This window comes from Microtus ochrogaster, linkage group LG4 (assembly GCF_000317375.1).
Source record: "Microtus ochrogaster isolate Prairie Vole_2 linkage group LG4, MicOch1.0, whole genome shotgun sequence".
NCBI lineage: Eukaryota > Metazoa > Chordata > Mammalia > Rodentia > Cricetidae > Microtus > Microtus ochrogaster.
The window spans coordinates 27651620-27674646 of NC_022030.1; positions in this window are offsets into that span (position 1 = coordinate 27651620).

Sequence of the window (23027 nt, forward strand, 5' to 3'; positions counted from 1 at the left end):
GGTCCTTGGACTTCCCACAGGGCAGGGAACCCTGATTACTTTTTTGGCTGACAAGGGAGGGGGACTTTATTGGGGGAGGGGGAGGGAAATTGTAGGCGGTGGCAGGCAAGAGACAGAAATCTTTAATAAGTAAATAAAGAGATAAATAAAATAGATTACATAAAAAAAAAAAAAGAACACAGAGGATGCACTTTTTCCATCCTTGACCTTCTTTTGTCAGGGTCAAGGTCTTTTATGCTTAGTGGGATTTCAAGGTTCTAATAAAACATATCTCAAAAACATAATTGTTTATTTCCCTAAATATTTTAAAGGTTAAATTTACTATATTGAACTTCGGACATGAAAAAGTAGCATAGTTTCCTTCATTTTATCATGTTCAATATAAAGTAGGAAAAGATTCAACTTTGGTGTCAGAGGGACATAATATCACATGCAATGACCATATAGTTGTTAGTTAGCCATAGCTTCATCTTTTTCTTTTTCATTCTTTGTGATATAAAATAACATCTAGATCTATTAATCTGCACTACTATGTGTTCTCTTAGGCAGAACATTAAGTCTTAAGTAAATGTATACTTGAGTAGCATACATCTAAAATCATCTTGCTGAATTCATATGCATTTTAAGAATGCAATCCAAATTAGAAAAAAAAAGAAACTTAACATTCGAGTTGAGTCTCATAAAAGTACAAAAGTATCAACACGTGGTGTGAAATCTTTTGGATCAGTCATATTATTATCTTGTCTGGAATCTACAGCAAGGCTGCTAGGCAATTAGCATGTAGCTCCTAGGCAAAACAAAATTTAGCACTCATTCAATTTCAAGTAGGTACAGCAGGGTAAGAAAATGCTCCATTTCATGTGGTATTCACATGGATTGAATAGCTAAGATTGGAGGCTAAGTAGCCTGACCATCCTTCAAGTGGAATTTACAGATAATGATATGCAAATGCTTAGGCTGGCCAACGAGCTCTGACTTTTGTCAATTAATTTTGAGAACGATACTTTCCCCTTTAAGCAAAACATTATGAATGCACAGCTGGAGAGTATGTAAAAAAAAGTTTAATGATAAACCCTTCAATGAGACATTAAAATGTGCATATAGCATTGCTTCATAAGTAGCCCGTACATAAACTATGAGAATTTGAATTAATACCAGTAGTGGCCGAGATCAAAAGAAAATCAACCATACTGTTGGATTTGATTTAAAGACCCCCAAGTAATTAAGGTCAATTTGGCCTCCTCTCAGGATCCTCCAACCTCCAGGAGAGACAAAGGCAGTGATCGTCCAAGAGAAAGCCATTTGGATAATAGCAGTACTCATACTAGAAAGCAGTGATGAATGATATTGCTAGTATTTAAAGAACACAATATTCTGCAAGCAGATACAGAGTAAGCTGCGCATCTTTTGAAACAACCACAGCTGATGAATATTCATTTGCTCAAAGAGCTTACATTATGTGAAAATGAATTCAAAGCATGCTTGTAAATACCTTGAAAGTCTGCAACAACCACTGAAGCGAGATGGTGATAAAATCTGTCACACTGGCATTGTTTCTGTTTGTATTGTTACAGAACCACCTCAGCTTTGCTGGTTTTTTTATTTAAAAAATATGTTTTGTACAATATATTTTGATCATGTTTCCTCCTCCCCCAACTCCTCCAGATCCTTCTCAACTCCCTGCCTACTAATTTCTATTTATATCTATGCATGTATCTGTCTATCTATCTATCTATCTATCTATCTATCTATCTATCTATCTATCTATCTATCTATCTTCCCTTTCTTCCTTTCCTTACCCTGTCTCCAAAAATCCAAACCTAAACAAACAACCAATAAAGCAAAATATATCAAAACAATACTAAGTGAAAAACCCTCTCACCCTCAAAATATGGAGCTTTTTTTTTTTCTTGTGTTGATCAACTACTCCTCTGCATTGGGCCTTCCCTGTACTGTGGTTGATATATCATTGACACTCCTTTGGAGAAAAGTGATCTTCTCTTTTCTAGCAGGTATAAATTGCAAAGAGTTTTTTGATTAGTTTGGGATTTTATGTCACCCTCTCCTTCTCAGTGTTGGGATTTTGTTTGTATTGAACCTATGCTGTTCTTGAGAGCCGTACTGCCCTGAACAAGACCCATCTTGTCTGACCTTGGATGCTTTTTTCCTGTTTTTTCTTTAAATTAATTGTACTGTGAAATTGAGATGTCTCCAGGAGGTATTTTGTGATCTTGCAGTGGACCTTTGTTAACTGCAGGTATTTTCCCATTCCATTTTTGTTTGTTTGTTCATTGTAATAGTTGGGTTACCATCCTCCCTTTGAGGCTGGTACCTTTTTGTGTCTCTCATCTTGATGGTCACTGTTCTGCTGAGTCTATTTCCATTGGACTTTGACAATAAAGTGAAAAGATATTATAAACATGCCATATTTGGGGAAAAATTCAGTAAGGTAATGAAAAGAACCTGGCTCTAATTATGGTAGAAGTGACCGATGCTCTGTTCGTGCAAAGTATCTATGCTGTGCCCAAGGCCAGTCAAAATAGAGCCCATCATACAGGGAAGGCCACTGAAGGTACAGGCAGTGGAATATGATACTTGAGAAATGTGTGAAGGAAAACGCAGACATGGAACTCTATTGTTATTTGTCCTACACTTATGGAACTAATGTGACAAGTGAACTCAAGATACCCTTTTTTTTTGTGACTCATTCACGGTTGCAGCTGGAAACAGTTACATCCGTTTTTGTTTGATCAGAGGTACACTTCATTATCACTCACAAAAGACCCTTTTCCTAGCTAGACAGCTGCATGAGGAGAGTGCAGACACTATTCTTAAGTTGTGCACAGTGGAAAAGTTGCCTTGCTTTTGTTAGCCACCATTCAAAAATGATATTCTGCGATGTATTCAATTATTTCTAAGTGGGCAGTTCTGTAAAGAAAGCTCCTTTCATGCTTAATAGACATTCTAATTCTTTACTGACAAGGTTTACTGTATTTTCTTTTTATGTGTATGTGTGTGTGCTTCTGGGTGTGCCCATGTGGGATGAGGTGTCCCTGTAAGAGCAACAGGCACTGTTAGCTGGTAAGCCATCTCTTCAGCCCCAACTTTCCTAATAATGTTTAAATTATTGCTTTTGTCTTTTCGTTTATTAGGTAAGCTATAGTGGCAGGGTAATTATCCTGCATTAGAGCACTCGACTCTATTACATGCTTTAATCCAGCAATAATTTTCTCATAAAGTTAATAACTTACTTCGCTTCCTTTTGCCTCATTGCCCAGGCCTTCCGTGAACACCTTGTAGACCTCAACAAGAGAGGTGGTGTGAATTGATAAGAGAAATGTTGCAAGGTATTCCGCAATAGTAGGCTAAACTAAGCTTCTAATATTGTCTTAACAATATTATAACAATAGTTATAACAACAGGTTGAAGTTAAACACAAGCAAAGGAAAGAAGAGAATGAAACGAAGTGAGGAAATCGTCATCCTGGGACTATATTTTTGTCTTTGGGTTGAGGGAATGGAAGTGTTCTCGAGGGACAGGGCTACTCTGAGAGGCAAAATTTTTAAATCGAGGCTCCTGGAGAGACTTGACAAAGGGTATGATTAGTTCAGTGTTATGTAGAGAGAGCCCGCCCTTTGGGGGCGGGACGGCCTCGGGCAAATGTCTATAAATTGGGGTGCACAGACGCTGGTAACCCCTTCTTCCTTCTTGTTTCCTGTTTCTGGGCATCGCGGGAACTTCGGTTGCGTGAGTGTGTTTTTTATATTAAAGTGGCGTTATCTTATACCAATTGGCCTGTATTAATTCGATCCGCCTTCAGTGTTACTTTCACTTGTTGCTTCCTCCTCCCATTGTAGACTTCATTGTTAACAATGATTAAAGAATAATGCCCGAATCCCATATGAATGGCTTTTGAGATTTACCTCGCTGAATCTAGTCACAGGCCTGATCTTACAAGGACAAGCTGAACAGATCTGCACAACTAATAGTGGAGTAGTCCACCGATACTTCGTCTCCCACATCAATACCGATTTCTGTCTCACAGAGAGCATCACATACTGTTTTAACAGGGCAGGAATTTTTAGTGCAGTCAGGTGGTTCTGGATGAATGTGTTTGTATGCCTGTCATTAAAATTTGGTGGCTCATGCTGCTCCAGACAGACACATTTTGAATGTTTAAATTTTTTACAGATGTTATTTGCCCATCAGGATATAAAATTTCCTGTTCTCTTCCATATAGAGCTTGATTTATTAACATAAATAAAGAATAAAGCACAGCAGCCACAACCTTGCTTAACGTGTATACACAGAGGCATTGTCATAGGCATCTGGCAAACAGTAGGAGATGCCGACAATTGCTAAATGAGTGAAAGAGGAGAAACTAGGAGAAGTCTGAGGTCCCTGAATGGTGCAAAGCTTACTGTTAAAGAGGTTCACCCCATCTAAGGTTGCTTTTTTATTTTTAAGGAATTGTGGCCAGTGTGAACATTTATGTAAAGGATGACTTTGCTAATATTTATTGCTTAAAAATTCTTGATTCAAAAATGGAGCATTTCAATTAAAACAGTTTCGATTAAACAAAATCACAAACAAGAATGTAAGTTTTAAAGCTTAGTAACTATGTTTCCCACCTCCACAATGCAAAGGACCAAGATCATGATCATCAAAGAAATTCAACTAATACAGACTAACCTCTTATTATCAAGAAAACCTTATAGATATGGGCCATAAATCATATAGATATGGGCCACACTAACTGAACTTAGTAGATAATGAAAAACTAAAATAAAACAAATATAAACACATGAGTGTGTGGAGTTATGAAACTGTGAAATTTTTAAAAAGTAAATAAACCATTGGGAAGTTTTTTAAAAAAAATCACGGATATAGATACCTTCTTTAGACATTTTCCAGATGGCTCATGTTAATTCTTTAAATAGCTATCTTCCTAACTAAGCAGAAGACTCTTGATATCAGGGACCATAGATAATTTATGATCACAGATGACCTTATAACGATGTTTAAAAGAAAATACACTATTAATTAGCTTTGAATGAGTAAGTTACAACTCTGTGTTCTTTACATCAAGTTATGCTAAATTACATGTTTGAATAGGGAAGAATTAAAAATTAAATCAGGTCACAAAATCTACAGCAAATGTTTGGTCACTGTCACATTATATTACATAAACATGGGTTACCTTGAATAGCCAAAAAAGCTTCACTATAATAAATTCTCAATGAACAAGCAGAACATGAGATTGTAAACACACAGAAATATTAGGAGCCACACAGAAAATTTAGGAGCCACTAAGATGTGGCGTGTAGACAGGAGTGTGTGCTTAGTTAAGACAGAGCTAGGGTGAAAATTCTTTACTTTTCATTTAGATTTGCTTTTATTCTAAAACATGTTTGACATAAATTTTACAAAATAAAAATAAAATTTTAAAGAGAAAAATGAGTTTATACATTCCGTATGTCTAAGCAAATTAGTGTTTCAAGTCACATACATTTTACTTTTGTCCCGCGAGTGCAACTTTGAGTGTGCTCTTGGAAAGCCTTGTCGAGGTTTGTGAAAGTCTTAGCAAGATGAAGGCTTGCAGGTGGCTTTCTTTCCTCGTAAGTAATCAGTAGCACATCTATGGGTACTGCTGATGGACACCAGGAGCCAGCTCTTGGTAAGGGAAATGAAAGGATGTTATGAAGCTCACAGAATCTTTGAGTTTGGGAAAACTGGATTTGGAAGCTACGGAGCCAGAAGCAGAGCCTCAGATCTCTCTGTGGACCTGATTCTTTGAAAACACTGTGGAAACTGCCTGTAGCCACAGAAACTAAAGCTCACGTCGCCAATCTCGCCAACTCTGGACGCACAGTGCCTCTTCATGAACTGGAGCCCCAGATGCCTCTGGAAATTGGTTGCACTACATCTTCTCTCACGAGGGCTCTTCTTGCCGTGATGAGTTCTCCTCAGATTCTGGTTCTTCTCTTCATCTTTAATTTTCATTTGCATTCCCGGAGAATGGAGCCCTGGAGGCCTCTAGTAGGTAGACACTATGACTGTACTTTGTCCTAGAGCTAATAAACTCTCTGAAAATCAATTCACTTGTGCTTTCCTTTTCTCCCTGGAAAGAAGTTCAAATCTTCATTCAAAAATACAGGTTTCCTAACCAGTATATATGTGTTGTGCTTTATCAGCCAAGTAAACAATAGTTATAAGAGTTTTAAACCATGAAATTACACTGCTCTATATCTGTTTCCTTTTTAGCTCTGAGATGGACTACTCTGTAAGATGCTGTGGGTACTGTGGTTTCATCCTTGTTTTGACGTCACAGGAAACTGCGTGATTACTAAGGGCTACTTTGTCACTATATATATGTTCATATACACTATGAACCCAGGAATTTGAGAGATCGGCAGCAGAAGAAACAGAATCAAGAAGCTAGAAGTGGGAATGGATGCAAAATCCTGTACATTAGTTTGTTTAATTAGGTAGTTCATATCCTCCTGAAAACTTGCTGAATATTTGGAAATTGATGCCAGAGAATGTACGTACTCACAAAACGAAGCAAATCATGAAAGAGGGAAAGTCCTGCATCACGAGACACTGCACTCATCAACCAAAGAGATGTGGAATGCAGCAACAGCAAAATGACTTGCTGATCCTTCCAATGTTTTAAACATGGATGATGGGAGTGAGCGCGAAAGCACTGGAGAAGTAAGAGATTTTCAAGGAGTGAATTATACATTTGGCCCGCGACACGGTCACTATTTACCCAAAATGTTTAATGACCATGACATTAATAGTGGTGTGGTGATCAGTGAAGGAAACATGGCTCTAAGGCGAGGCCAACGTTGTATACAGCGGATGTATGAGAGGTGCGTGATGAGCTGCGCCATTGCTCCCCAGCCACTTCGCGCGCAGAAAGTGAAGGAAAAGCATATGTAAAGTGTTGAAGCTCCAAGACTCATGGCCCTGGGTCTATTCAATAGCCTTCGTCAAAATGATATCTTTTTGGCCTTTAAAGAATTTCAAAGTTATTTCCTAATAGTAAATTAAGCTCTGTTGAAAATTTGCTTCAATTTTTCTTCCGTGTAGCAATAACCCCTGTCACTGCTGAAGGAGGTGAATTTATGTAGCTCCAACCATGACTGGATTTTTATTATATTGGATTATCAAGAGAAGAAATGGAATAATCTTGTTTCAAGGTCATTTACAATAGGATGAGATGCCATCAATTTAGGGAGTTTAGTTGCCAGCCTCATTATAAGTTGAAAGGGACAAGCTGACCTCTCAGCTTCTTCTCAAGATAAATTCATAAGCTTTTATGAGCTAGCAATCCCCAAAACTCATTACTGAGGACTGATGTCTTTTAGTCTTTTTCATTACTTATTAGAATATGGGAAATAAAAACTATCACCCAAATATTATTTTCTTTCTTCTACTGGGATAAGAATTAGCGAGTGATATAAAGATGGAAAAACTAAAAATCACAGCCTGCTCACAAACAAGATAGAATGGACATTTGATGGTATCTGTATAATTCTACACTTTGGTTTGACTCATTCATAGCCTCCACAGAATTTGAACTCATATTATATGATACATATGAATCTTACTGAGATGCATTGATAATTATTTATTGTACTTTCATTCACTTAACTTTAGTGAGGTGTTAGACTATCACCAGTTTCTTTGGCAATTGTATGAATATCTGCCAGTTTTATACTGCACAGAATTTGATTTACATAGACATGGGAGGTTTTAATTTACATATTTACAGGTGGCTCTAGTTATTAATCTCAACAGATTTCATTGCTTAAGATAAAATTTAGTAAATTTTACATATAGGTGTATATATTTGAATTATCCTTTTATGAATATATAACAAACCATATGTGATTTACACTGTTTGTAAGCAAATGATGCCTGTATAATTTACTAGTCAGAATTAATTTCTGTAACCTGTGTTTCAACCAAAGAAATATATTAATAAGTATATTTAATTATTGGATTTAGATCCTGTGGAAATTATGTAGAGAGGTCTACATACCTTACTTTTTAAGATAACATCAAGAGTAAGAATTAAAAAGGGTCATATTTCATTGGTTTATGAGCAGAATGGGGCTCACAGTCATGTCTCCATGTTAAGTTCCTCAGTCATAGCTTTCGATAGCCAAAGTGTTCCTCTTTAGATAGGTAGTCCTGAAAATGTCTCTAGAATGAATGGTAAGATGATTTTACAGAATGATACATTTAATCACTATAGATAAACAACAAGTATCTCATTCTTCTCTTATCTATCATACTCCTTTAATCATGGTTTTAATTTCATTAAATTTTTTTCTAGAATTTTGCTTTTCCTACCCGTTGACATTTACTGGAGTTAGCTCAGGCAAGATTATAAAGTGATTAGAAGGTATTCATCAGACTGATTAACTTAATAGCTGACATTTTGAAAAACCAAAACACTAAATATTGTTTTTACTAAAAAATAAGAAAAAATTATTCTGAAAGTATTTACTCTTAAAAATTTTGCTCTGACAGGTCCTTTGGGATAAGTCCAGTGTCTATGCAGAAGGCCAGTTCTTCTGAGTCATGTCTAAAATTGGAGAAAGACGAAGGAAAGCAGGAAAAAACAAGTACCAATTAGTCAGATTTTTATTTTGATAATTAGACTAATTAATGTTATTTGGTTTGGCTTAATATGTACATATTAAAAATTTGAAGTGGAGGCTGACGATATGGATCCCTGGCTAAGGAAGCTTTCTGATCTTATTGCAGACTGAGTCCAGTTCTTAACACCAATATCAGGAGTTTATAGCCACCTGGAACTCCAGCTCCAGGAGATCAGACACTCTCTTCTGCTCAAAAGCAGATTGAACTTCTAGGATGTGGTTAGGTGAGGTGTCAGCCATAGCTAATGTCTACAGTAGACAAACCATGGTTTCTGTTCTTAATTCATTTGTCTATTTAAAGCAGAAGTTCCAGTGATGTTGTAGTAAGACCACTTGTTTGTTTCCCAAATTCCCAGAAGCTTAGACTCAAAATAATTACACATAAACTATATTATTTAAATCACTGCTTGTCCCATTAGCTCTAGCTTCGTATTGCCTAGCTTTTACAACTTAATTTAACCCATCTCCATTAATCTGTGCATCATCATGAGGTCAAGGCCTACTAGCAAAGTTTCAGCATGTCTTTTTCCAGTGGCAGATCCATGGCTTCTTCCTGATTCTACCTCCTTTCTCCCAGCTCAGTTTGGTTTTTCCCACCTACCTTTATTCCCTGCACAGGCCCAAGAGAGTTTCTTTATTAACCAATGGTTTTCACAGCATACAGAGGGGAATCCAACATCATTTCCCCTTTTCTGTTTAAATAAAAAGGAAAGTTTTAACTTTAACATAGTAAGATTACATATAACAAAAGTAATTGAGAAACAATTATAGCTACAATATTTATATTTACTTTATCTTTTATTATAACTAAAGGAAATTATAACTATCAAATCTTCATCTCCATCAAACACACCAAAAGGATATAATATTACCTAAGTCAAAAATAAGTTCATTGTAAGCAACTTCAAAACCTCTAGAAATAACAGAGACATCTTGCTGCTTGGACAGTCACACAAAGTTCTCCTGTACCATTGGGGCATCAATCTTCAGCCTACAGGCCCATAGTATCCGGCAAACTTTTCCATGAAGCAGGACATTTCAAAGACAGTTCCTTCTATATTTGCAGCTTGTCAGTCACTTTCTTCTGTGTCCTGCAGAATGTCTAGCAGACTCTTTCATGAAACAGGAACCCTGAAGGATCTTCTCACATTTAGACAAGCGCAGCAGTCATTTCTGGACATCCTGCATGTCCAGTACACTCAGCACACCATCAAATAGTCCAGGGAAGAACAGTTTCTTGCCCAAATGTCTAACAAACTCCATAAAGAGCCTCTACAATACCCATCTTCCTCTTGAAGTAATTGGTGCTACCAGGAGAAGTTATGTCTCACTGTCATGAAAAATCTTAAATTAATAATTTAAACATTTTAAATGCCATATTTTGAAAGTCTCTGAAATATTTGAAGAATACCTATATATCTCTATCTATCTAGAAAACCTAACTAACATGACTAGAAGCTTGACTATTATAGATGATTATTTATTAACCTAAACATCTTAATTATACATTACATTTTAAATGAGCTGTACAAACACACTATCTTAATCAAGATCAGAAATATAAATATAACAAAATTGACCTTAAGTTTGTATCAATAGAGTAAGATCCATACCAATGTAAATCTCTATAGTATATCCCTCTTTAAACGTAAAGAAACATTTACAAACAATATTTGGGAATATGGGTATACTTCTCTCCACACTGCTCTCTGCTGTTTATTGGGAAAAGTAATTTTTTGAGGGGGTGTTCAAGGTAACCTTTCAGGGGGATTTGGTCCATCAAACCACATTAGTCTGAAAGCAATCCATAGGTTCTCATCCTCTGCGGAAACAAAAGAAGAACCTCTTTTCCAAAGCAATATATCCTTATATCCAAATTTTGAAAACAAGATACATTCAAAGTATATATGTTGGTTACTTAGCTTCTTCACAGTCAAAAACTTCAAAGAAAACACAATAATATACATAATCCAGACTCTCTGTGTATTCTCCATTTTATGTGGCTGTTTTATTTTTACTCTATTATTTTATTATCTTTACTCCTTTAATCTATGACTGTCTGTTCTCTGTCTCTTTAAAGACATTGTTTTATTTTCTTAATAAACCATTTTCTTCCTTTTATAACTCTCTATACACTTTTTCTTCTCTGCCCCAAACCTATGTGCATTTTTTAAACAGACCCCATTTAAATGCCCCATAGCCAGACCTCCAGAAAGAGTCAGAGTTTGCTCTGGCACCACAGTCCTGAAAGCCAACAGTTCAAAACCAGTTTTGTTTTGTTTTTTTTTCTATCATAGAATCAGGAAGACCTTTCTTAAAGGGCTGCGGCATTCAGCCAGGAAAATGCTGGCTATCAAGAAGCCATGCTTAACTGTGTTCTTTTGTGTCTAAAATTACTTTTTAAGCTTTTAGGTTTTACGTGGATGTAGCTAGCACACATTAAAGCAACAATTTGTTGTAGTAAGACCACTTCTTTGTTTCCCGGCTGCCCAGCAGCTCAGACCCCAAATAATCACACCGAAACTATATTTTTTTAAGTCAATGCTTGGCCCATTAACTCTAGCCTCTTATTGGCTGGTTTTTGCATATTAATTAAACCCATCTGCATTAACTGTGCATCACTACAAACTTGTGGCCTACCAGCAAAGTTTCAGCGTGTTGTCTCCAGCAACACCTCCATGGCTTCTCCCTGACTTCACCTCCTTTCTCGCACCATTCTTTTCAGTTTCCCTGCCTACCTCTATTTCTTCTGTAGGCCCAAGACAATTTCTATTAACCAGTGGTATTCATAGCATACAAAGGGGAATCCCACATTACAGTGAACATCTGTAAGTGGAAGAGGTTCATATAATATTAGTGTTGCAGCAATTGAATATAATGTCTGATATTTTTAAAATATGCTAAAATTTTGTTTGAAAATACAGAGTATATATAAAATCTTTGTACATATACATGTATGTATTTACATATTATATATAGAATACGGATGTACACACAGAGACTGAAGAGAATCACAACAGTATATGAGTAGAGATCAATCATAGACAATGTTCACTGAAACAATTTTTAGATGGGTATTTTTTTTATGGAAGAGCAGAGAAAAGAACAGTTTATTACATAAAAATTTACCATAAATTCTCCTTAGATACCATACCATCTTGTGTGTAGGGTAAAAGGGACAACTGGAGCAGGAAACCAACTGATCACTGAGCACCCTGACTCTGAACCCAGAGCCAGTGAAAGAAATACACCGAAGAAGGGTACTGAGCTGAAAAACCTTGAGGAGATGGTCCCTAGGGTGCCTTAGCAAGGGGGAACAGAACAGAAGACACTTGCCAGTACTCTCCTTAAGAGGGGCTGAGCAAGGCCAGAGGGGGATGGGGGATGGGGAGATAGAGGAGTAACAACTTTTCTTTGAAGCAGGAGGAGATTGATACATTTCTGCAGGGAGCTTCCCTTTAGCATAGTATTAGCAGAAGATACATCTTGGGCTGGAGAAGAAGCACATAACTCGGCTAGGACGCTCCCATAAGGGAACAGATCCAGGAGAGCAGGATCCTTATATCCTACAGGGAGACCATCCCCCACAGTACCCCAGCTTCAGGTAGCCTGGCTTCTTGATGGTCATGACACCTTTCCTCTTGGGCTGAGCTGTCCCATAGCAGCTCCAGTCTCCAGAGCTGTCCTATTATAGCTCTAGATAGTCTGGCTTCCCATGATCAGGACACCTTTCCTCCAGGGTTGAGCTGTCCTATTGTGGCTCTACCCCCTTGGTGTTGTCCTTTTGCTGCTCTAAATATATCGAGGCTTCCTGATAAGTCAGGATATCCCTGCAACACTACTGTAACACATTCCCCTACATTGCCGAGCCTCCATGGAATGCATTTGGGTTCATAGACTAGTCTCTTAAAAGAGACCATATTTGCCACTGAGGTCATTTACCATTGTACCTATTACAAATCTTGCTTTCATTTGAGCCAGTCTATAATTATTTTCAGGAAGTTTTTATTTCTCATGTATGTTGTTCTCCGGCTGAAAGCTTGATATGCGGAATTTTAGTGGTTGTAGCTTTCTTAATCCAACATTTCAGAAATCATCAAACCAAATTTAAGGAAAAGGTATGTCTAACAGTAGTAAAGGACTTGCCTGGAATGAGAAAGTCTCTCCATTCAAACTACATCCCCTAAGAGAAAAGATAAAAACATAATTTTAGTACTGAGAGTCAACACTTTAACATGTAGTAGATGAGAAAAAGAGTCAGTTCAAATTGAAAACTGAATTTCCTTTACAAATATTTTAACAAAAGGCAATGGTCTCATCACTTTCTAAAGTGTTTTGCTATTTTTGCCTAATGAACATTAGTTGATAATGCACAATATCTAAAAACTATTGTCTTAGAGAGAATCAGTGCATAATACCACTCAGAAGTCCTTTGTTTTTCTTTTGAGTTTGACAGATCTTAGAAATAAAGAAACTATGCCAGAATCAAATGCTGCTGTTCTGTTTCTCAGTAAATGTGGGGCCTTGAATATAAACAAAGCAGGAGGTGGTGAAGAGGAAATGGTCTCAGAAACACATATCTTTCCGAATTAAGATTTGTTTGTGTATCTCTCAGTTCATATTTTCTATTTTAAAATTCATATGATATTTTTTCTCTGTTGGGAAAATAAGGCAGTTAATAGGTTCTAATTCTTTAAATTATATAAATTAATCACAATACTATATTAGGAGTTGTTTCTGTTTCATAATAACATTGTGTGCTCTCTCCTACTTGGAAATACAGATAACCAGATTACTGAATTCCCCTTATAAATATTTCCTTTGTGGAAAAAGTCATATGCATTGAACTCTTTGGCATTTTCTAGACATAACTCTTTGAGCTATAAACAAGTGTCACCGTAACATCCTTCAGAAGTGATACAAATAGAATACTTTTGGCAGTTTAACTGTGTAAATCAAACCACAAACATTTAAATAGCATTCTACAAATTGAGAATAATATACAAGTTTATGTATGATCATATGGACATCTGAGGTCTTTTCAGTTTCTTTTTCCTATACAAAGAGTTCAGATTTATTTGAAATTAATTTGTACTCCAATAATTTACCAAGTCATTGTCTGGAATATTTTCTTAACATTAAATGCTAGGGATCTGAGATAAAAAGGATCACTGCATGCTTTTTATTTTGAAAGTTAGCAATAAAGAACACACCAATATTTGAATCACATGAAGAATTTTCCACCATCGAATTCTTGGTATTTAGGCTCCGATCTTATAGTTAACCTTATTTTCATTATGCTTTTATTGTGCTCTCTAATTTTGTTTAAAAAAAAACATTTATAATTTTCTCACAATACATTGATATTTCTGCTCCTTCCTACTGCAATAGAAAAACATGCAAGTGTTAAGAATGTGTTGCCTGGGGCTCCTCTTAAGTCTGTTTCCCTAAGCATCAAATGCAGGATACCTGCCAGGCAGTGCCAGTGGAGCCGTGCTGAGATAACAGCTTTGTTCATAGTCTTATCAGATACACAATGATTCTCCTGTGCTGTGTGATCAAGGAAAGAAAGACAGGTTCATGACTTGGAAAATTTAAGCAGGAATTCCTCCCCCCCCCCACACACATTTCCCGGTCTGTTTAAAAACAAGTAACAAATCCCACAAAAAGAACTCACTTGAAAATTCTCTCTCTTATTGAGAGTTTAGTATTATGTATTCCTGAAGCTGAGTGGGTGACAGAGCTTTAGTGTGACTCAGCCTGCATTAATCATCGGAACATTTTTGTAGATATTTGGAAAGTGCATAAAATATACATTGCTTGATTTAGTGAACTAGGTGTGGTCGTAACAATAAGAATAAAACTAGTGAACAAGGTGAAAATAAAAAGGACAAATAGAAAATGAGAGAGAAGGAAGGGACTAACAGTGTTACTCTACTAAATGTGGGAACGCTGTGCCAACCTGATCCCCATGTACATCATTGACAGGAAACTGGAAAGAGTAGGTTGTTGTCTATTTAGTAGTTACCGAACAAAGAAGTACCCAGTCTAATGTAATCGCTGAATATGAGCAGGTTTGTGGAGTGCGTCTAAAATATCAAACTTGCAAAGGCTGAAGGCATCACAGCAGAGGGAGTGGGAGTGTGTCTGAGAAGAAAGCCATTGTACCAACCAAAGCCACCTGATGACAGGTGCCTCTGGCCTTTCAGTTAAGAGGGTAAAAGTTAACATGTGAGAAAGGCTTAAAAATTAAATTTTAATGAGAACTGAGTCTATTCAGCATCTTTATTAGTCAGGGAAGATGCTTTCTAGAATAAAATAAAATAAAATCCCCAGTACTACATTTTGTACAGGAGATTGTATGCTATTGGTGCTATTGTTTCTTGCCTGAGTTTTACTGTTTCTGTCTGTCATTGGATACACTAAAATTTTATTCCTTTATATGGCTAAATAATATTCCACCTTGTATAACCAGGACATCTGTTGATAGGCATGTTGAGTATCATGGATATTGTGGTAATGCTACTACAGGCATTACTGTGAAAGAAAGTATAGATTTGAGTTCTAGGAATAAACTACTGCATCGTAAGATAATTATAGAAATTGAACATGCTTTTAAATCTTTATGATGGTTGACACGTACTTTCAAGAAGTAAAATAAAAACTCTATCAAGTGACATGAGTATAGCTACACAAAATATAAATTTTAATTTAATGTGAGCTACACATAATAATGAGCTTTCTTATGACACTTTCACACATTATGTAATGTGTTATTATGCACACACTGAAAAGAAATCTCTTTTTCTCCCCCCAGAAACCCTTAAGTAACTGTAAATTCCTGGGGTCAGGGACATGGCTTCCGGAGCCCTATATGATAGAAGAATTAAGTTAATGGATACAGTCTTGTAAAGGTACTATTTAGGTAATCAAAGCTGCTAAAGTTCAAGAATGGGATGACCCACAGAATGGTCATGCCTGGGAGACATAATTCCAAATCACTCCAACGCTTCCTCTGGCTCTTGCCCTTTTTCCAATGAATTTCACACTTAATACAACTCAAGAAAATGAATTTCATATTATTGCATGTGGTGGTCTCAATGCATTCAAAAGACAGATGTCTAGTAGTTTTAAATTGATATAAAGAAACAGAAAAAAACCTTATTTTCTAACAAAGTTTTCATTGGAACCAAACACACACATTGTGTACAGGGGTTTGAAATATACATAAATATATATTAGATAAATAAATAGATCTGTAACTTTTACATGTATAACTTATATAGGACAGATAGGCAATATGTATATAATAGATATATAAGCTTATATATATGGGACAAATAGGTGATAGATATATTGTATATTAGATATATAAGCTGCAGATCTATTTATTTTCTAATATATATCTATCACCTATCTCTACTATGTAAGTTACAGATATAGATGGATAGGTGATAGATAAGTAGATAGATAGACAGATAGATAGATAGATAGATAGATAGATAGATAGATAGATAAAAAGACCCTGTAAAGGCATTTGATAAAAGTGATACATTATGGGAAAATAAATGTAGGTAACATATTCTCTTGTTATTGTAAACGAAGATTGCTCATTTGTGTCCCAACTGCCCAGTACCAAATAATCACACAGAAGCTTAATTACAACTCTGCATGGCCAACGGCTTAGGCATCATCTTGCTCTTACATCTTAAATTATCTCATTTCTATTAATCTGTATATGTCATTCCTTTAGCAGCTACATGGCCTCTCCCTAATTCTGCCTACTTTCCTCTGCATTTCTGTTTGGATTTCCCACCTGGCTTTACTCTACTAAGCCACTGCTTAAAACAGCTTCTTTATTAACCAATGGTAATAAAACATTCAAAGCATACAGAGAGGAATTCCTCATCAGTGTATTATCACCGAAGGACTGCTTTAACCTCATCCACATTCCTTTCTTTAATCCCTCTACATCCAGACATCCACCCCATTCACCCTGTTCCTTTGTGATTAGGCTTGCATTTCCATTTACTATTTGAACCCAGAACACCTCAATTAAATGCTGACTTGTAGCCTCCCATCGAAGCACCAAGTTGCTCAGTTGCTTTATGAATGATTCAATGATGGTTCCGAGCAACCCAGTTCAGAAGCATGAATCTGAGAGCGGCAGCAGCTGTGTTCCAGTTGCTTCCTGGCACAGCCCTTTCTGCATTAGCTACTCTCTCCCTGGCATCTCTTGATCACTGATGAAACTCAGCAGCCTTAACCAAGGATGACATATTCGCTCTTTTAAAACAAACACATCAATCTTGTATTTAATGCTCTTAGTTCGGGTTTGGGGTGATGGAATTAAGTCTCCCCTTCTTTGGAGAGTTAGGAATCAAGTAAGCTCTGAAATATGAGTGAATGGAATTCTGTTTCTGCAATTCTTTTTTTTTTTTTTTTTTTGGAAAATGAATTGTCACAGAAACAAGTAAAGCTCGTTTCCTCAGTTTAAAATAAAAGGTATTATATGTCTACATTTAATATAAATAAAACGTTGTTTGTTAACATCATTAGTGGCCATTGAATTGCTACTATTCTGCTGTTTCTTTTACAGTGTTTTCTATTTTCAATATTTTTAAGCTGACAAAAATACACACATGAGCACTGACAAAAAGTAAAAAACTACTTTGAAGATTCCAAATAATTCAGAAAGTAGTAATTAAAAATTATCCACAAATTGTAGATCTCTATCATAATTATTTTAGCACAACTTTGTGTTTTCACTTTTAATTGATAATTACCATGTATCTTAGCATTTACTTATCTTTCATTGTGTTTCTACTGTTAACACTTTGTGCTAATCATTTTATATGTCATCACGGTACTTCAAAAATATACCACAAACAATTGGGTTATTAAATTCAATACTTTTAATTGTCCATTTCATATATCAAATATTAAATAACATAATTTAATTATGTGAAGAGTTAATAATAATCCACTGATAGAACTCAATATCGTATAGGAGATTGTTTATAAATGAAACAATGGCTATGAATTTACATAAATATGTCCTAAGCATTTTCTTAAAGTAAATACTAGTCACTTCACGCATGTTCTCAAATTTCTGCCTCTTCTCTTTTCCTTCATTCACGTACATACACATTCATCATTAACTCTCCAATTTGATCAGCCAAATTTAACATCTTGTATGCTTGTTTTAAGTTGTTTCTCTTAGACTTTAACAGTTTACTTCAGTTGTAGTCCCTGCCTGCCTGCTGTTTAAACTTGATGTGATAAATACATTTCAATTGGGTTCTTGTGTTAAATTCAAATTTGCCAATCAAAGCATTGTTGATGTGTGTGTGTGTGTGTGTGTGTGTGTGTGTGAGAGAGAGAGAGAGAGAGAGAGAGAGTGTGTGTGTTTGCGTGTGTGTGTGTGTTTTCTTTATGAAGAGTATTAGAGATTAATCCCATGTATTTGATACCCTGAGGTATATAAATACTTCTAATTGTGGTAACCTGTCAATTCCTGAGAAGATATAACTACTGTGCAAAAACTACCTAGTCTTAAATTTGAGGACATTCCTAATGTTGTGTGACCATAACACATACTGTAAAAGGACCATTTATTCAGAATGCCAGGAAAGAGGAATGTGAAGGTTGAGATGAAATAATCAAACCAAAGTTTAATCAGACAAGTTACAATTGTTTCTCAGGGCTAAATATGATTATGGAAGCTCTGCCAGAGGCTGAAGAAGAACAAATACAGATGCAAGAAGTTCTAAAATATGTGTCATAAACTCAATTGATGACAGAAAACAAATGCTGGTAACGGAAATCACAGTCTGATGAACTTGATGTCAACAGATGAATAGCGTACATAAAACATAACAAGAAAGATACTTTGGGATAACACAGAGCCACTGTTTTGTACAATTAAAGTGCAATTTAAAAGGCGAAAGGAGGACATTTAAAATGAATCAATAAAATCTGAGATCCATCTGAAAGCACAAAGAATGAGCCATTTTTAACTAACTGCCTCAATGGTTTATACAACTGATGTGATGTATTATTCATTTCGTATAGTATTACACAAGGGGTAAGAGGTTATTTGAGGGCAGATGAATCTTTTCATAAAATGTTTATGTGTGATATAGAGAAACAGCAAGTAGATAATAGAGAAAGCGAATCACACTTCATATGCATACTCGATACATCTCAGGACTTTAAAGCAACTTACAGTACATGATAGGAATGCCTAAAGAAAAAAACCATGTCTTAAATTTGTCCTTAGGTATTTTATTGTACACAAGAGTGATTATTGCCAGCAATATTTAGTTGCATAATTTGAATGACCTAGAAGAGATGACTTTGTTCTAAATACACAGATGCGATGAAGACCTATAGCAAAATAAGCAAAAAGCAAGTTGATCACTGATAATGTACAAATATACCAATATATCACTAGTGCCCATAAAATGTACAGGAAGTCTCTGATAATTTTCAAAAACTTTAAAGGGTATTAGCAGGGCTTGATGTCATAAGCCTGTAATTCTAGCTACTCAGGAGACTTCAATGTGAGTGTTGGATTTAGAGTGAATTTAGGAAGAGCCTGGGCCACTAATCCAGACCATGTCTCAAAAGATAAAGGAATGAGTATGTATCTAAGTAAAGCAATTTCCATATACTAGCACAGGAAAAAAATTAATTGGAAAAGAATTATTTGGGGCTGGAGAAATGGCTCAGAGGTTAAGACCACTGTCTGCTCTTCCAAAGGTCCTGAGTTCAATTCACGGCAACCACATGGTGGCTCATAACCATCTGTAATGAGATCTGATGCCCTCTTGTGGCCTGCAGGTGGACATGCAGGCAGAACACTACACATATTAAATAATAAAGGAAACATTAAAAAATTAAAAAAAGAATTATTTGGAAATAAGCAAAATACTTTTAAAGAAAATTTTCATTAATAAATTATCAAGTACTGTCCAAGGTGAAAAATTTTCTCAATAATATAAAATGTAGCATATCAGAAAAATGATAATTTTTGATTGATTACACTAGCAAAGTAAAGCACATGGAGACTGTAGGCATTAACTCTTGCTGACATTTAAAAACTAATAGGCATAGAGGTTTACTGAATGAAAATTACGAACTGAAAGATCATGTTAGCATATAGGCTTGATTAAAACTTGAATGGTAACTTGTTTCCTCTTTTGATGAGATGGGGTCTCAATATATAGTTGCAGCTGGCCTAGAAATTGCTGCCCTACTGCTGCAGACTCCTATTTGCCTGGATTGCAGGCACGTGCTTCTGTGCTGACAATCTTTCATTTCTCAATTATTCTTGTCAGCCGGGGAACAAATTCCCACCTATTTGGTAGTCTGAGATTGGCCTTCGTTAACCTAATTCATCAAATTATATTTTTTTTTTACCCAAAACTGATTTAAACTCATCTCTACCAAAATAATGTTAATTATTTTGTTCATTGTTACAATCATCTCAATTTTATTTGATGTATAAATTCATTATGTGTGATGGTTGAAATAAATGGCCCCCAAAGAGAATCGCAATATTGGGAGGTGTGGCTTTGCTGATGTAGGTGTGGCCTTGTTGGAGGAAGTGTGTCACTGACAGTGAGGTGGTCTTTGAGGTCTCATTTGCTCAAACTTCCCTCAGTGTGACACGCAGAGCATTTCCTGGTGCGTGCAAGATGTAGGACTCTCAGCTACTTCTCAGCACGGTGACTGTCTGCATACCGTCACATCCAACCATGATGATAATGGACTAACAACAGCTCAAACTGTAAGCGAGTCACTCCAGTTAAATGTTACCTTTTATAAGAGTTGCCTTGGTCATGGTGTCTCTTCACAGCAATAGAAATCCTAAGACATTACGAATACATTAACATATTTATAATAATGAGACCAGAGTACAATTTTCCACTCAGGAAAGTTGTTTTGTGCAGTTGATTTATATTTTTGACATTACCCTTATTTAAAACTTAAAATTTTGAGTTTCCTTCTTGGTTTACTCTGTTTTGTATTGGTGCTATGTGCAAGCATATTTTTTTATTCTATTTTTAATTGATTTTTATTGCAATATAGGAAAGTGAATTGTGTTTGTGGATTTATTCAATTTATTAATCATGCAATTAGCCTAAATCAGTTTTACTTTAATTATCTTAGATTTAAAATTTGATAATTCTGCATTAAGTATGAAACTCAACAGTGACCCATAATTAAATCTAATATAGCAGTGGAAGAAACTTTGAATTAGTATCAATTATGAAATTATTTTATTACTTTATTCACTACTATTTACTACAAATTATTCCTAAATATGTGACACCAATTTTGGGGTTGGCAATGTGTCTATGAGCAGACAAACATGGCTTGCACTGTAGGCTAATGTGGCTGTGACAACAAGCAATCCATCTCTATACTTTTATTTCTCTTCTTGAAAATAGCTTATTTTTTCCTACAGTATATTCTGATTAGGGTTTCCTCTCCCTCTTTTTTTCCCCAGTTCTTCTCCATCTGCCCTCCAATCCAGATCTAACCCTTTCTGTCTCTCCTTAGAAAACACAAGTATCTAAGGAATAATAACAACATAAGGTAAATTTTAAAAACAAATAAACTAAAATATGACAAAATAATAAATCAAGGAAACGAGTCAAAGAAAAAACACAACAAACACATAGATGTAGAGGCACACATGTTTACAAACATAGAAGTCCTAGAAAAGCCATTAACTGATAGACAATAAATACTCAAAGTACTGTAAGACTTCAAACAATGCCCAACTTAACATTTTAAGAGAAAGACCCAGCAAAGATGCCATAGAGTTTTCTTTGGGTTGGCCATCCACTGCTGTGCCTAGTACCTACACTTAAGAGTGGTTGTTTCAATTCTAATGAGTCTCCCTTGAAGAAAACTATTCTTTTTTTTATTGCTTGAAAGTGGCTTTCAATTGGAGTAGCTTCTGGGTTATGCATGATGTCATGTGTTAACTTCCTGTTTCAGTTCTAGAATGCCATGTGGTGCAGACCCTTGTTGCCAGAGTATCTATGAGTACATACATGTGCCAGTCGTGTTGTGACTAGAAGGCTTTGATTCCTTTGTGTCCTCCATGCCTTCTGGCTCCTACAGTATTACTCTCTCATCTTGTGCAGAGTCCCTTGAGACATAAGGGGAAGGATTTGATGGAGATATTCCTTTTATGGCTGAGGGCTCTATGATTTCTCACTTTCTGCATGGGTCTCTATTTATTCCCATCTGCTGCAAAAGAAAGCTTCTCTGACAATAGCTGAACACACAGAAATCAATGAGTATAACAGAATGTCATTAGAAATCATTTTATTATTACTTTTTTTTTTTTTACCATAACAGTAGTAGTTAGTGTTACTACATGAACACCATAGGTCCCTGGCCTACATAGTCTCAGATTTTTGACTGTAAAAGTAGCATTGGATATGGGCTCCTTTTCATGGACTGAGCCTTTAGTCAAATCAATTATTGATTGTGTACTCCTACAAATTTTGTGCCACTATTGCTCCAGCATTTCTTGAAGGTAAGTCAATCATGTAGAACAGATGATTTGTTCCTGGATTGGTATTTACCTTTCTCCTTAGGCAGCATGCAGAGTACCTTCAAGTAAAAGCAATACTAATCTGTAGGGATAAAGTCTCTAAATAGCCACTGGCTCAATTCACAATGTTTAAATAAGTTGTGTAAGTGTTGTAATCACCATAGGGTTATACCATCCGGTTGTGGAGAGCCTTGATAATAGACTAAATTTTTAGGGGTCTTACCACACATCTTGGGCCAACAGCTCAATTAGATTTAACCCATTCCTGGTACTAGAAACTTCACTGGCTATTAGGGATGTATAGTTGTGGCTCTGTTTCTCCTATTATTTGCTAATCTCATTTGGGTTGCCTTTGTATTTGTACATACTATAGATGTATTCTACTGTATTAGGTTTTCATATTATCCCTCAAATGGTCCTTAGAATTAGACCGTTAGTGTTAGGTCTTAGTATGCATCAAGCCTCTTCGTCATCAGCTGCCCTCTATTTTCCAGTTTGACTCACACATTTCACTTTCTGCCTCTTATCCATCTATAACTCATTTTGGTTTTCTTTTCCTTGGGAGATACATCCTTAGCCCTAGTCCCTATCTTGGTGGTTATATAGCTTGCTTATCATTGACTTAAAGAACACACCCACATATGAGCAAATATGAATCATATTTGTCTCTGAATCTGAGTTATTTCATTCAGGAAGATTTTTTTTTTTGGTTCTACACATGTACCTCCAGGAGCTGTTTTACCATTCAGGAGTGTTTTAGGTATCTTCTTCTT